Source organism: Sylvia atricapilla, unplaced genomic scaffold, assembly GCF_009819655.1.
Source record: "Sylvia atricapilla isolate bSylAtr1 unplaced genomic scaffold, bSylAtr1.pri scaffold_108_arrow_ctg1, whole genome shotgun sequence".
NCBI lineage: Eukaryota > Metazoa > Chordata > Aves > Passeriformes > Sylviidae > Sylvia > Sylvia atricapilla.
This window is the reverse complement of record NW_027077036.1, coordinates 23,729-30,000: the sequence shown is the minus strand read 5'-3', so window position 1 is coordinate 30,000 and position 6,272 is coordinate 23,729.

The following is a 6,272-nucleotide window of genomic DNA, read 5'->3' as shown; positions in this document are numbered from 1 at the left end:
TCCTCAAACCCGGGGCGGTCCCGGTTCTGGGTCCCCAGGTCCCGGTTCCCCAAACCCGGGGCGGTCCCGGTTCTGGGTCCCCAGGTCCCGGTTCCCCCAAACTCGGGGCGGCCCCGGTGGATCCCCAGGTACCGGGTCCCCAAACCCGGGGCGGTCCCGGTGCCCGGTTCTGAGTTCCCAGGTCCCGGTTCCCCCAAACCCGGGGCGGTCCCGGTGTCCGGTTCCGGATGGATCCCCAGGTCCCGGTTCCCCCAAACTCGGGCCCGGACCGGTGTCCCCTCACACCGGGGCTCCAGACCTCCAATCCCGGGGCTGCCGCTTCCCCGGAACCGGGATCCAATCCTTTCCCGGGACCCCCAACCCCGAAGCCGTTCCGGTGCCTGGTTCCGGTTCCCCATTCCCGGTCCAACCCGAGTCCCCTATCCCGGGACCATTCCGGTGCCGGTCCCGGTTCCCCACTCCCGGTCCATCCCGTGTCCCCTCTCCCGGCCCGGCTCCACGTGGCACCATCCCGGTGTGTCCCGGCCCTTTCCCGGTCCCGGTCCCGGTTCTACACCCCGGGTCCAACTCCTGCCGCCCATCCCGGGGCTGTTCCGGTGCCGGTCCTGGTTCTCCACCCCCGGCCCGGCTCTATCCCGCCATCCCTGCCCGGCTCCACGTGGCATCACCCCGCCGTGTCCCGGTGTGTCCCGCTGTGTCCCGGTGTGTCCCGGCCCTTTCCCGGTGTGTCCCGGTCCCTTTCCCGCCGTGTCCCGGTTCCGGTTCGGGGCGGTCTCACCTGGCGGAGCACACCTGGCCCGGAGCGCAGCGCTCCACCCGCCGCAGCCGCCGGCGCAGGAGACTCGGCGGCGCTTCCCGGGACATGCCGCTGGTGCGGGAATGCGGGAATGCGGGAATGCGGGAATTCGGGAATGCGGGAATGCGGGAATGCGGGAATGCGGGAATGCGGGAATGCGGGAATCCGGGAATGCGGGAATGCGGGAATTCGGGAATGTGGGAATTCGGGAATCCGGGAATGGGGCGATGGAGCTCCGGGGGAGGTCCCGGAACTGTCCCCGCCCCTTTTTGGATGTATCTCCGCCCCTTTGGCTGTGTCCCCTCCCCTTTGGCTGTGTCCCCGCCCCTTTGGCTGTGTCCCCTCCCCTTTGGCTGTGTCCCCTCCCCTTTGGCTGTGTCCCCGCCCCTTTTGGTGTGTCCCCGCCCCTTTCACTGTGTCCCCTCCCCTTTGGCTGTGTCCCCGCCCCTTTGGCTGTGTCCCCGCCCCTTTCACTGTGTCCCCTCCCCTTTGAGTGTGTCCCCTCCCCTTTGGCAGTGTCCCCGCCCCTTTCACTGTGTCCCCTCCCCTTTGGCTGTGTCCCCTCCCCTTTGGCTGTGTCCCCGCCCCTTTGGCTGTGTCCCCTCCCCTTTGGCTGTGTCCCCTCCCCTTTGGCTGTGTCCCCGCCCCTTTGGCTGTGTCCCCGCCCCTTTGGCTGTGTCCCCGCCCCTTTTGGGCGTGTCCCGGCGGGAATTTCAGCTCCCAGCGGGATTTTCCTGCTCTTTTCCCGCTTTTTGGATGTTTCTCGGGTTGTTCGTCCTCCACATGAACCGGGAGTGGTCATCCAAAATCCTTCCCGCCAAAAAAAAACAGCAACAAAAAAATGAGAAAAAAAAATTAATATTATTTATTGTATTTATTTTTTATTTTTTTTTATTTTTTATACTTATCTTTATGTTATATAATGTATTATATATATTATATATTTTTATATTATATATTATATGATGTGTAATTGTATATATTATATAATGTATAATTATATATATAATATAATGTAAATTCAAGTTTTTATTTTATTTAATGTTGTGTTTGATATTTTGTATTCTGTATTTTATATCTTATATTTGACAGTTTACAGTTTATATTTTATGTTTAATATTTTCTATTATTTTAAATTTTATATTTTATACTTTTTCTTTTATATTTCATACTTTTTATTTTATACTTTATATTTTATATATTTTTTATATAAAATATATATATATTATATATTTATATATATATATATATAAAATCCGCCATGGGAATCGGGAGAAATCAAAAAAAGTTATCCGAGGAAAACCAAACAACAGGAAAAAATAGTATTTTTTAAAAAATAAATATATTTACAAAAAAAGTCCGAAAAATAGAGATCTTTTAAAAAAAATCTGCCATGAGAACAGGGAGAAATCCAAAGAAATTATCCAAGAAAAGCCAAACAACAGGAAAAAAAAATTAAAAATATATATTTTAAAAAAAAATCTGCCATGAGAACCAGGAGAAATTAAAAAAAAAAATTATCCACAGGAAAAAATATTAAAAAAAAATATAAAAGTTAATATATTAAAAAAATTAAAAATCTGCCACGAGAACTGGAAGAAATAAAAAAAAAATTATCCACAGGAAAAAAATAATATTCAAATATATATATTTTTAAAAAAAAAAATCTGCTATGAAAACCAGGATAAATCCAAAAAAAGAAATTATCCACAGGAAAAAATATTAAAAAAGAAAAATTAAAAAAAATTAAAAATCTGCCATGAGAACCAGAAGAAATGAAAAAATAAGAAATTATCTACAGGAAAAAATAATATTAAAAAAAATATATATATAAAAAAATTTGCCATGAGAACCAGGATAAATTAAAAAAAAAAGAAATTATCCAGAGGGAAAAACAATTAAAAAAAAATAAAAATAAATACATTAAAAAATTTAAAATCTGCCATGAGAACCGGAAGAAATAATAATAAAAAAGAAATTATCTACAGGAAAAAAATATTAAAAAATATATATTTTAAAAGAAAATCTGCCATGAGAACCAGGAGAAATCCAAAAAATGAAATTATCCACAGGGGAAAACAATTTAAAAAAAATATAAAAAATAAATATATTAAAAAATTAAAAAGCTGCCGTAGGAACTGGAAGAAATAATAATAATAAAAAGAAATTATCTACAGGAAAAAAAATATTAAAAAATATATATTTTTTAAAAAACCTGCCATAAGAACCAGGAGAAATCCAAAAAAAGAGAAAAAAAAAGATCTACAGGAGGAAATAAAAAAAAAATATATATTTATATAAATAAATATATATAAAAAAATTAAAAATCTGCCATGAGAACCGGAAGAAATCAAAAAAATAAGAAATTATCCACAAGAAAAAATAATATTAGAAAATATATTTTAAAAAAATCTGCCATGAGAACCAGGCGAAATTAAAGAAAAAAAAATATCCACTGGGGGGAAAAAAAAATATAGATATAGATATATAAAAATAAATATAATAAAAAAATTTAAAAATCTGCCATGAGAACCAGAAGAAATGAAAACATAAGAAATTATCTACAGGAAAAAATAATATTAAAAAAATATATTAAAAAAAAATCTGCCATGAGAACCAGGATAAATTTTAAAAAAAAGAAATTATCCAGAGGGAAAAACAATTAAAAAAAAATATATTAAAAAATAAAAAAGCTGACATAGGAACAGGAAGAAATAATAAAAAAGAAATTATCTACAGGAAAAAAAATATTAAAAAATATATATTTTAAAAGAAAATCTGCCATGAGAACCAGGAGAAATCCAAAAAATGAAATTATCCACAGGGGAAAACAATTTTAAAAAAATATAAAAAATAAATATATTAAAAAATTAAAAAGCTGCCGTAGGAACTGGAAGAAATAACAATAAAAAAAGAAATTATCTACAGGAAAAAAAATATTAAAAAATATATATTTTTAAAAAAACCCGCCATAAGAACCAGGATAAATCCAAAAAAAGAGAAAAAAAAATATCCACAGGGGGGAAAAAAATATATATATATATTTATATAAATAAATATATAAAAAAAATTAAAAATCTGCCATGAGAACCGGAAGAAATCAAAAAAATAAGAAATTATCCACAAGAAAAAATAATATTAAAAAACAATTTAAAAGAAAATCTGCCATGAGAACCAGGAGAAATCCAAAAAAAATAAATTATCCCTGGCAAAATAAATTTAAAAAAATATATAAATAAAATTAAAAATCTGCCATGGGAACCGGAAGAAATAATAAAACAAAATAAATTATCCACAGGAAAAAATAATATTAAAAATATATATTTATAAAAAATCTGCCACGAAAACCAGGCGAAATAAATAATAATAATAATAATAATAATAATAATAATAATAATAATAAATTATCCACAGGAAAAATAATATTAAAAATATAAAAAATAAATATATTAAAAATAATTAAAAATCCACGACCCGGGAGAAAATCCTAAAAAATTCCCCGAGGAAAACCGAACACTGAGGAGACAAATAACTGAAAAAAGCGGATTTTTTTCCCCTGTGGAATTTGCCGGTGTTTTCCCAAGGCTTCGAGCCCAAGGTCAGAGATAAAAGCGGCCGGGAACGAGATTCCACCGCTGGGAACGGGGAGAGGACGGGAAATGCTGCGGGAAATCATCCTGGAAAATCCCTGCTGGAAAAATTCCTGCGGGAAAAATCATCCTGGAAAATCCCTGATGGAAAAATCATCCTGGAAAATCCCTGATGGGAAAATTCCTGTGGGAAAAATCATCCTGGAAAATCCCTGATGGAAAAATCATCCTGGAAAATCCCTGATGGGAAAATTCCTGATGGAAAAATCATCCTGGAAAATCCCTGATGGAAAAATTCCTGTGGGAAAATCCTGCGGGAAAAATCATCCTGGAAAATCCCTGATGGGAAAATCATCCTGGAAAATCCCTGATGGGAAAATCATCCTGGAAAATCCCTGCTGGAAAAATTCCTGCGGGAAAAATCCCGAACTTTGGGACCAGCCCAGAAAATTCCTGACCTTTGGTAAAATTCCTGACCTTTGGTAAAATCCCAGAAAATTCCTGACCTTTGGGATCAGCCCAGAAAAAAATTCCCATTATTTGGGATCATCCCAGAAAATTCCCGGCCTTTGGGAAAATCCCAGAAAATTCCTGACCTTTGGGACCATCCCAGAAAAATCCTAATCTTTGGTAAAATCCCAAAAAAATCCATAGTTTTGGGACCATCCCAGAAAATTCCAATCTTTGGGAATTGGAAATTTTGGGACCATCCCAGAAAAATTCCCGGCCTTTGGGAAAATCCCAGAAAAATTCCATTATTTGGTAAAATCCCAGAAAATTCCCGGCCTTTGGAATCATCCCACAAAATTCCCATTATTTGAGAACATCCCAGAAAAATCCCGGCCTTTGGGAAAATCCCGGGAAAATCCCAGAAAATTCCTGACCTTTGGGATCATCCCAGAAAAAAAATTCCTGACCTTTGGTAAAATCCCAGAAAATTCCCATTATTTGGGATCATCCCAGAAAAAAATCCCGGCCTTTGGGAAAATCCCAGAAAATTCCAGTCTTTGGAAATTGGAAATTTTGGGATCATCCCAGAAAATTCCTGGCCTTTGGTAAAATCCCAGAAAAATTCCCGGCCTTTGGGACCATCCCAGAAAATTCCTGACCTTTGTGACAATCCCAGAAAATTCCCATTATTTGGGATCATCCCAGAAAATTCTGACCTTTGGGATCAGCCCAGAAAATTACCGACCTTTGGGAAAACCCCAGAAAATTCCAATCTTTGGAAATTGGAAATTTTGGGATCATCCCAGAAAATAATTCCCGAACTTTGGGACAATCTCAGAAAATTCCTGACCTTTGGGATCATCCCAGAAAAATCCCATTATTTGGGATCATCCCAGAAAAATCCCGGCCTTTGGGAAAATCCCAGAAAATTCCCATTATTTGGGATCATCCCAGAAAAATCTGAACTTTTGGGACAATCCCAGAAAATTCCCGGCCTCTGGAGCAGCTTTGGGGCTTTCCCGGGCTGGAATTTTGGGAATTGGGGCAGGGAAAGGGGATTGAGGGGTTTTTTTGGGAAGAGCCAGAAGGGATGATGGAGTTCCTCCGGGCGGAAATCCCAAAATAATTCCATAATTATGGGAATTATACGGAAATCAGCCGATTCCTGGTTTTCCCAAGGCTTCCAGCGCTCTGTGTCCTCCCCGAATTCCACCCGGAATACCGGCAAACCCTTTCCAGGCAGGAATTATTCCCAGCTCCTTTTTTCCCACCCAGAAGAATTCCAGCCTCCAGCATTCCACGGAATTCCTGGAATTCACGGATCCTTGGGAGAGCCGGGATTTTCGGGAAGGAATTCTTCCCTGGGAGGTTTGGAATTCCCAGAGAATCCCCGGGAATGGCCCAAGGGTGGATTTCAGATCCCTGATCCGGGCTCG